Here is a 10,536-nt window from a genome sequence, read left to right as displayed (position 1 = left end):
AGGGGAAAGGGGAAGATATTTTTTCCTACTTGTTCACTCTCCCTTTCTCCTCCACAGCCCTCTTATCCTCCGAGCTAGTTATGATAGTTCTCCAAGATATTGAATATCCTTGGGATACTCAGACCAGCATGTTCTTGTTGTTACGTCTCCTGAATGCACTTCAGGTTTTGTTTAAGGCTAAACAACAACTTAGGAATCTCATCCAGAGATCTGTCCTGTCTTAAACCAGGGCCCAGAAAGAATAAACAGCACGACAGGGAGCACTAACAGTAGGTAACGTGCTGTTAAACTCAATTTGGAAAACAGGCACAGCAGACTTGAGATTAAAGCAATCAGCACTGTGACTAGCAACTATTAAGTAGGTCTAATACTCATACCAATTTTAGTTTAACACACTCTGGTCAGATGTGTCATTATCTCAACCCTTCGAGCCCCACATTGGGCGCCAAAAGGACTGTTGTGTTTAACCCGGCCGGCAGCTAAACACCACACAGCCATTCGCTCACCCTCTCCCCTCCCTCTCTGGGATGGGGGAGAGAAACGGGAAAGTGAAGCCTGTGAGTTGAGATAAAGACAGTTTATTAAGACAGGAAAATAATAATAATAACAATAATAATAATAACAATAATGATGATATAGTACTACTACTACTAATGTGTACAAACAAGTGATGCACAATGCAATTGCTCACCACCCTCTGACCAATGCCCAGCCTAACCCCGAGCAGCCACCCCCCACCCCAGCTAGCCACCCCTATATATCGTTCAGCATGACCCCAGATGGGATGGAATACCCCTTTGGGCAGTTTAGGTCAGCTGTCCTGGGTCTGTCCCCTCCCAGCTCCTGCTGCACCCCCAGCCTGCCCGCTGGCAGGGCAGAGCAAGAAGCTGAAATGTCCTTGGCTTGGTGTAAGCACTGCTCTGCAACAATTAAAACATCAGCGTGTTATCAGCACTCTTCTCATCCTAATCCAAAACACAGCACCCTACCAGCTACTAGGATGGAAATTAACTCTGTCCTAACTGAAACCAGGACAGGAGGGCAGCGTGAATAAAGATGACCTTAGATAAGCAGTCACAGGATGCTGGGCACAGAGCAGCGGCTTTTTGCCAGCAGAGCCCCCAGGTACAAACCAGCACCAGTGCAAGCACCTAAGAGGCTAATATTTAGCCTCACAGCAAAGATGCTAAACCCCTGGTGATGCTGACCTGGGAGGAAGAAATAGCCCAGGAGACTTGGAGAACAGAGCCAGGAGGGGGTCGCAGAGGCAGAACCAGCACCAGGAGGTTGGAGTGCCTCCTGCAGCACACCAGCTTTTAGGTGCCCAGATCTGGGGCCAGGCAACCGTACAATCTCTTATCAGAGCCTTTGGGATTTTTGTATGGTTTTGTTTTTACATGAAATATGAACAATATAAAGAATGCTCCTATTGGTAATTATCTAATCTTTTGCATCTTGACATTTAGCACAAAGGATAGAATTGACACAGAGCTTGGCCACAACTATGGCTATTTCACCTGCTAAGAAAGGCACCGGCCCCAAGGGAGCAGGGGTGTGCATTCAGATGAAATCCTTGGCTATCCACCCCTCTCTCTGAGACAAAGTACTGCAAAGCCTACTACGAATTGTTGGACACACTGACATCTCTCTGGTGGTTTCTGCCTTGCTATGGAAACGTGCCTTCAGCTGGTAAGGACCTTTCCATGTTACCAATTGTTCACCTTCCAGGAGATTTGAATGAGAGGAACATAACTCTCAGAGAGAAAAGACTCCAACGGCCTCAGACCTTCACTCTGCTTTTTCTCAGAGGTACAGACAGGCCAAGGTAATTAATTTCCCAGCTCTGTAACCTGCTGGTTCTGGGCATCACCCAGGGCACTGCTAAAGCAGGATGCCAGTGGGAACCAGCCTGTGCTTTTTGAGCACCAGGGGAGGCTGAAAGGGCAAACATGTGACAGGCGCTCGTGTTGCTTCATTTCCTACAGCCTCAGATGCTGGGGCCATGAGATCCAGCCTGAGACCGGATGAAATCCTGCACACAGAACCAGTATTTCCAAGTGCCTGGGGGTTGCAGCCTGCAGGCACAGAGCACATCCACCTGCCTGCAGAAGAATTGCTCACCATGCATTCAAAATGCTCCTAAGTGAGCAACGAGGTCAGCCCTGCGAGCAAGCAAAACACCTGCGTAGGAAAACACAGCACACTTGCACCGTCAGAGCAACTCTTTCCACTTTTAAGCCTGGAGAGGTGAATAAGATTTTTTTTTTATGTTTATAAGTAAAATAAAAGCACATGCATGTTATTGTAGATTTGGGGCTTTAAATGCAAACACATTCTAAGAAAACCTGTAATTCCCTTTCTTTTGCCTACCACATGAAGACAGACTAGAAATGGATGGGAACCTTGGGCTTGGAAAAACGTCAAAGTACAATGTTTCCCCCTCCCCCCTTTAGATTAAACATTCTTGGATTGCTTATCAGTCTAATCGGATAAGGCTGAGACCAGTAGGAGGCAGGGATCAGATCTGTTAGTTAGCATAATTAAACAAATGATACTAGGAAAAGTGTGCCCCTGACACAACGCACTCAGAAGCAAAAGAAGGAATTTATTTAAGTGGAACTTTCCAGCAGCCTTTACAAATGGTCCCAGTGCCCTGGCCATAAAGGAGCTATAAACCACGCCGTAGTATATAGTTCTGGTGGGAGAGGATGGATACCCTATTAAGAAATATCATACACTGCAGCTTCCTGTGCAGCATGAAGTGCTTGTGGCTGGTAAAGACAGTGTTCCTTGCATTGTATGCCACTGGTCAGTTTGTTGTACCACATGGACATACCGAAGTGTGAGGCAGCCCAATGGCATAGCTTTAAATGTTATAGAAACTATTTTGATGGTCACCTGTTTTTATTGTATAATGGTAATTATCTAACCTTTAAGATTGCTTTTCATTTTAAAGCAAATTAAAGGAAAACAGGGATCCCTTCTCTTTATCTTTGCGTTTTCTTTCCTGTTGAAGTGGCCATTCCTATAATCTCACACTTCCCTTCCCACATGAGCTGCTTATGAAGCACAGAAGAAGCAGGGTATTTAAAGATGCAACAAAACCTAAGTACAGCTTCTAAGAACAGATGGATGGGAACCAGTCTCCATCCAGTCTCCTCCTGCACTGTTACTGCAACCTGTCCTGGAATTGACTCCCATGCACAGGGTGGAACTTGCTGCCCTACAAGTAACTTTCTGCAAACACAACACGGAGTTCTTTGTGCTCAGACATTAAAACACAAATAGGATTTTGAGCAGTAAAAAGGCATCTTCACTGCTGGTCTGTGAAAGTGCTGTCATCTCATCTGCCAGCCCTGCTGCACTGGTCACTCATCGCAGCAGCTGAATGTGTTTTGTGTGGGTAAAACTGGTCAGTGAGATGTTGTTAGCAATGATAGATATAAGTAACTGTGTAAGAGCTGGCTCTCCTGACCTGATTTCTTCTCTCATTAGCAGGGCAAGAAAAAAAAATCCTGCATCTGGAATTACTATGTAATTTTCATTATATGTTCCCAGTTACACACTGTCTTCCTTTTGCTCTCTGTCCTTTCTATGAGCTCCATCTCCTCTTCTGCTGCTTTCACAGAATTTGCACTCAATTCCATTTTCTGCCCTTTCTCCTTCCTATCATAAAAGATGCTGTCTTAACCTTGATCTTCCAAATACAGACAACGCTTTTCCTTTTCCTTTCCTGTTTTACCTCCTCTGGCCCTTCTGCCTGTAAACCCCCCGTCTTTACCTACTGGCCATCTCTTGGCACATCTCCCTTACCTTGGTAAGCCTTTAGCCTCGTTTACCCAGGGCCCTTCTCCTGTGGCCCACTCCAGCACCAGCACTGGGGTGGGCTGGTATTGCTCACAGACCAGGACTCCACTGTGCAAACAATTCCATAAGCACATAGGAAAAGAAGGGAAAAAAAAAAAAAAAAGAAAAAAGAAAAAGAAAGAAAAAAAAAAAAAAAGGAAAAAGGAGAAACTGTTCCTGCAAGAGTACCCTGAGTGGTCATAATGCACATCTCATCCCACACAGTGCCTGATGTCTCATGTGAAAGGGAACCACAACAGGCAAGCTTTCATTCTAGCTAGTACACAATGATTGTTACAGGTGTTCTTGAGCTTCTTGAACTATTTTATGACTTTGTCTTTGGTTTACAATTTTAATTGCAGCAATAGTGTATGTCAGCTTTGCAAAAGTTGACACCTCCAGTCTGCAGACACTTCTCTTTCCAAACTTCAGTTAAAGGACAGAAGCAGCAGATTAAAAATGAACAGATATGTAGCTGCACATAAATCATATGCACACATATTATACACAAGTGCATTTGTATTGTAGTTCCTTAGACTCTACACTAATTCTGTGTCTATTTCAGTTGTGCACAATGCTTTCCTCTACTCATGCGAGAAGGAACACCTACAGTGAGTGGCAGCACCAGACAGCAAATGCAGACTCCTCAGCCACCTCCTGCTGCCAAAAATGCTCTGCCTTTACTCTCAGCCAGAGGACAATCCAGCCCTTCCCTGCATCTGTGCACTCCTTACATACAAAGCCACAGTTTCCACCTAAATAGGAGGATCCAGAATGCTAACCCCCTGACCTTTCTGATTCACTTCAGTGTAACCCAACAGATCACTTACTGTCAGCTTACCTGCACGGGTCAGATGAGGGTGACTCAAACCCAACCCAAGCATGGAATATCTTCAGAATGCAAGCTTTCCCTCCCTGGAGAGAGCGATCCAACTTAACAGTGAGTGTCGTGCAGTGGTGGCTTGGCAACAAGATGCACCTCTGCACATAAGTTTTGTGCCAGGCTCTGCTAGCAGCTAGCAAGCTTCCTACATGCAATAAAACCAAGTTTTACCCAAGAGAGAAGGAATGCAGCAATCTTGAAAAAAAAAAAAAACACAAGTACAAAAATTCTCCTAACAAGAGATCTTAGGCTGCCATCCCTCACCACAAGCAGTGTCCTTCTGGATGAGCAGGACCCTTGCTGGAGCTCACTCAACTCTCACTGCCCTCTGCAGCTCAATGGAAAGTACATACAATTAATTTCTCTCCTAAAACACCCAGATTTACAGCATTTCATCTCTACAGGGTAGGGAATGGTGAAAGATGTGCAACCTGGTCCACAGCAGCACAGACTTGCTCCTTCCACATGCAAGAGCATAACTCCCAGAGAGCTGTGAGAGCACCTAAACTATTACAGAGGTATTCGGTGAAGGCGCCACACAGACAGATTCCATAGCATTTGATCACTCTTCATTCACATGATATGGAAGACACAGTTTGATTACATTCCTTTGACTGGAAAGGACAAATATGTATTCGGGAAAGAGGATCCACACAGCAAGCTTAGGCATCTAAGGGAATCTGAGATTACATTTAGCCAAACATGAGTGATACAGCTTTGGGATGGATTTGCCATATTACTTTTTTTTTTTCTTTTTTTTTTTTTTATTTATTTAGCCAAAGGTGAAAGCTGGTAAAACACAGAGAACTTGGTTATTTAAAAGGTCAAATGCCCACTAACATACCAAATGATAGATGTTGTGAACAAAGTTGTGCTGAGGATTAACATCAGAATAGCAAGAACAGAGCAGAAAAGCAGAACTGTTCTTATCCCTGGGGTATTTGCAAATGTGCCAAAGTGTAGGGGGGACAGCAGGCATGAAAATAAGTCACAGTGATGTGCTTGAGAGTGCACTGATGAGTTGGACTGAAATGTCCAGGCTTTCTCCACTGAATACAGGAAGCTTCTATTTAAGTACAGAAATTGTTTTTGATTTCTACTTTGTCTGCATAAAAATTCCCCAAGAAAAGGCCTTTTCCCCTGACTGACACCTCCTGGAAGCTGAAGCAGTCTCTGACCTTCAAACCTTTATCAAATACAAGCAAGGCTCAGGAGCAGCAGGTGCTACAGAGGGAATCACATAAGGGGGCTGCAATCTTCACAGCTCCAGCCTAAACTCTGCTGGGATCTCATGGAACAATCCTTCACAGCAAGTCAAACCACCCAGCAGCTTCTGTCCAGTGCAGCTGGAGGCAGCAGCTCCAGCACTTTCCTGCCCCCCAGGGTGGCAATTCTGCGAACAAGCAGTGATTCCCAAGGCTCACACAGCCCAACCACGCAAAACCAGTGCCATCCTTCCAGCTAGAAGCACATGGCGAGCCGGGGGACTTGAAACCTACACTATCAGCAGAGGAATGTGACAAGAAATGTGCAGAGGCACATTGTTTTTACAACAATCCTCCCAGAGGGGGCCGCTGACTGCTGTGTTGTGCATTTACGTAACTGAGCCACGGAGGTAAAAGAGGGCCCATTTGCTGTGCAACCCATAATCACACTGGCAAGTCCTGTGAGCTCATTTGTTCCATTGTCCTTTCACAGAATGACGGCTATTCGTACAGCTTGGAGAAGCCTGAGCTTTTACCTGCAGCTGCGAGCGAGCACGGAATGAAATGCACCCAAACACCTCTGGCTTCAGGCATGTGGCATCGTTCATGGGCTCCTCAAATGCTCTGAGCCTAATTTCTGCTGATCATGGGAGATGCAGCTACACACTGATGCTGGGGAAGACAGCTGCTCTCACACCAATCACAAACCATCCAGGATGTAAACTCTTCTGGGAAGCCATCCAAAAGCATTCAGAGGATAACTGCGAATGACTTACACACTCAAACAGAAAGAGGGCCAGAGGCCTGATTATTCAAAATAATCAAACCCAAGAGGCAGGTGAGTGATTGCACCTCAGAGAAGGCATATGACTGTTCTTTCCCCACTTACTAAATCACAGCCTGATCTTCCCACAGTGTGATTACCGGTTACAGGGTAGGTAATGCCTTCTGGTGGCTCTGTTCACCAACGTGGGCTAGATCAAAACCCCCTGTATGACATTCACCTCCAGCCTACCCCTTCAGAGCTTGGCTGTGGACAATGTTAGTCACCCAGCTCCCTAAGGAAGAGAAGCCTCCCATCCACTCTGACTGGAAAAAAAAAAAAAAATATATATATATATATATATACATATATATATATATGAAATCTAGAGCTATGCATTTTTCACTCCTTATGTACTTAAAGACATGCTACAAAGATGCACAGTAATCTTCAAGATGCACAGATGAACTCATACCTGTCACAATGGATCATGGAAACCCCAGGAAGAGTTTGTCCTTTGGGGACTACAGAGCCTCTCTGCTTGACTTAGGGAAGGTCTGTGGGGATGTCACATGTGGAACAGGGATCTGCATGAAACCTGCCTGCCCACGTGCCAAGATGTGCTGTAACTCCTCGTTCTATTCATCATGTCCAATCTCAACCAGCGTATTCTCCTCCCCACCTGCTTTATCCAATTTCCAGCTTTAAAACACCAGTATCTCATTTACTTTGGAACATGACCAAATTTCATCCCTCATGCCCCATAATAGGCTCCATCCTACTGTGCTTTAAGGCAATCTCTTTCCAAAAGGGACTATGCCCTAGACTCAAACAACACGAAGGGGGCTGTTCTCTGACACCACGGCACTCTCTTTGCCTGGCCCCAAGTTGCATCTCTTTTTCAACTCATTTTCCAGCTGCGTTTCCTCAGCATCCCCCCTTTCACCTCCTCTGCATTGAGCAACTTCCCTCCTCTGGTGCTGCCTCAGTTTCCAACTTTACCTTGACAGGAACATGAAGCTTTTGGCAAGGTCCCACTGGGGACAGGGCCACTCATACAGATGCTGTGAGCAGGGCGTATGAAGTGATGCAAATTGATCTATTGTTTTATTCATCCCCACGCATGGTGAGAACTGATAAGAACAATGCACTGCCCGAAACGCTTCTCCTCCACGTTATCAGCCTCCGATCGTAATCCCAGGAGTCAATGTCACCATCCATCACCCTAAATGAGCGTGAGCTCCCCTGGGCAGCGGCCTTATCGCACTCGGTATCTAAAGGGCCATGCAAGGTTATGGCAATAGAGCAATTAAGTAAAGGTTACATTGTACTGAAAGTGTTAGCCCTGGCTGTTTGGGAACACTTCCCTCTTATCAGAGATCAGAGGAAGCAAAAGTAACTGCATTTATGTGCCACTGCTCACACACCTCTTCCTGGCACCTCACCGCTGGGACCTTCCAAGCTGTCGAATCCCAGCCCCACCACCATGGGAAGGGAAACCACCAGCCATGGACACCTCCCAGCATGGACATGAGTAAGTGGTACAATCTGAAGGCAGGACACACGCTGGAGAAGTGCTGAAAGCAGTTTGCCATTTATTGCCACTGCACATTCATTTGCTGCCAGATGTTTCCTGAGGTGAGGTTAAAGAATAAACACACAGGCAGTAATGTTCTAACACTATGTCCTTTTTAGCCCCGTTGTCTGCATCAATTAAGATATCAGAACCTCTCAGGAAACAGAACTTTAGAAGAACAACCCCAAATAAAACAACAAAACAACCCCATCATAAGCTTGCCTTCTGGGAAACCCTTGCCAGAGACAGCAAAAATGATTGCAGCTGCTTCTTCTGATGCAGGTCAATCCATGAGGGCAAGCAAGGATGCTACCTTCATTTCACCTAACTCCTGTCCCAGCCAGAAAGGAGCTGTTCTTGCCATGTTAAGAAGTGAAGGCCACCTCTTTCAGTAGTACCTATGGTCATGCACTGCACCCTGCTCATCGTGGTCGCCTTAAAGGCAGAAAGGTCTGCAATGCCCTTGAAATCCATGTTCCTTTGCCTATGACTCACATGCGATTTAGAAAATCCTGGGACAATCTGGTCAAGGAACATTGTTTCCGGATGCAGTTCATCAGAGCGATCACCCAGCCTTGCCTCATTTGTCACCTCAGCAGCTTGGCTCCATACCCACAGCTCACCTCTCCTACAAGGTTTTCCCAGGGTGACTGGGCAGGGTCTGCGAGCACCATGCCTTCCCTCGCTCCTTCCCTTATTCCACACGTGGTAACCTGATGTCTAGCTCAACTGCTGGTATTTGGAATTTACTTCAGGAGAGAATGGATGAAAACAACGTGTGATATATTAGAAGTTATATACCAGGTCAGGTGAGATGATGCAGTGGTCATCTTTGTCCTTTTGACAAAATCTTGAAAGCGATCACTTTCACACATTTCTTTAGCTGTATTTAGGAGCAAACGTGACAGCTAGATGCCCACAGAGCATGGAGAACATCTGGCTGGCACTAGCAGGTGAGCGAGCTGAGGAGCATTCAGAGCAGCTCTGCCAATATAAAGCCTCAGGTAACACCAGGAGGAGAAATCCAGCTGAAGACTGAGAGTGAGCAAGGGGAAATGACCAAACAGTACAGGTCTTGATCATATGACCAAACAGTACAGGTCTTGATCTTGGACTGGCGCACGCTTCATTGGGTTAGAAACTGGCTGAATAGCCGGGCCCAAAGAGTCGTGGTGAATGGAGCCAAGTCCAGTTGGAGGCCAGTCACTAGTGGCGTCCCCCAGGGCTCGGTGCTGGGGCCGGTCCTCTTTAATATCTTCATCGATGATCTGGACGAGGGCATCGAGTGCACCCTCAGTAAGTTCGCAGATGACACCAAGTTAGGTGCGTGTGTCGATCTGCTTGAGGGTAGGAAAGCTCTGCAGGAGGATCTGGATAGGCTGCACCGATGGGCTGAGGCCAACTGCATGAAGTTCAACAAGGCCAAGTGCCGGGTCCTGCACCTGGGGCGCAATAACCCCAAGCAGAGCTACAGGCTGGGAGATGAGTGGTTGGAGAGCTGCCAGGCAGAGAAGGACCTGGGAGTGATGGTGGATAGTCGGCTGAATATGAGCCAGCAGTGTGCTCAGGTGGCCAAGAAGGCCAACGGCATCCTGGCTTGTATCAGAAACAGTGTGACCAGCAGGGCTAGGGAGGTGATCGTCCCCCTGTACTCGGCTCTGTTGAGGCCGCACCTCGAGTACTGTGTTCAGTTTTGGGCCCCTCGCTACAAGAAGGACATGGAGGTGCTTGAGCGGGTGCAGAGAAGGGTGATGAAGCTGGTGAGGGGCCTGGAGAACAAGTCCTATGAGGAGCGGCTGAGGGAGCTGGGCTTGTTCAGCCTGGAGAAGAGGAGGCTCAGGGGTGACCTTATCGCTCTCTATAGGTACCTCAAGGGAGGCTGTAGCGAGGTGGGGGTTGGTCTGTTCTCCCACGTGCCTGGTGACAGGACGAGGGGGAATGGGCTTAAGTTGAGCCAGGGGAGTTTTAGGTTAGATGTTAGGAAGAACTTCTTCACTGAAAGGGTTGTGAGGCATTGGAACAGGCTGCCCAGGGAAGTGGTGGAGTCACCATCCCTGGAAGTCTTCAAAAGACGTTTAGATGTAGAGCTTAGGGATATGGTTTAGTGGGGACTGCTAGCGTTAGGTCAGAGGTTGGATTCGATGATCTTGAGGTCTCTTCCAACCTAGAAATTCTGTGATTCTGTGATTCTGTGATATTTCAGGTATGCGACAGCTTAGGGAGCTAAGGTTAAAATAAGTTATATTGTGTTTGGATAAAAGAA

Source organism: Netta rufina (assembly GCF_964035555.1).
Source record: "Netta rufina genome assembly, chromosome: Z".
NCBI lineage: Eukaryota > Metazoa > Chordata > Aves > Anseriformes > Anatidae > Netta > Netta rufina.
Note: the sequence above shows the minus strand (reverse complement) of the source record.